General features: G+C 38.6%; 1 protein-coding gene across 1 annotated transcript in view; it reads left to right on the top strand.

Annotated features, from left to right (window-relative positions):
- LOC119593792 overlaps window positions 1–207 on the top strand; it is a gene marked incomplete in the record, with an annotated part of 129,698 nt that overhangs the window by 84,646 nt on the left and 44,845 nt on the right.

Below are 207 nucleotides of genomic sequence, written 5' to 3'. Positions count from 1 at the left end.
GGGTCAAGTTTTATTGTTATTTGTGCGATTGTTTGCGCTGATATGATACGTAATAGACACTGTAGTTGCACTTATGTATATGGCGGGGATTCCCATGGCCTTTTTTTAGAAGGTAAAATACATCTGTTTAGTTGAACAGTCAATCTCACGTCGTAGTTTAGTTCAAGTTCTGTAATGAGTGAAATCGCGTGAACTAAGTTCCGTGTC

This window comes from Penaeus monodon, chromosome 32 (genome assembly GCF_015228065.2).
Source record: "Penaeus monodon isolate SGIC_2016 chromosome 32, NSTDA_Pmon_1, whole genome shotgun sequence".
Lineage (NCBI taxonomy): Eukaryota > Metazoa > Arthropoda > Malacostraca > Decapoda > Penaeidae > Penaeus > Penaeus monodon.
Note: the sequence above shows the minus strand (reverse complement) of the source record. Positions and strands in the feature narration are given on the sequence as shown.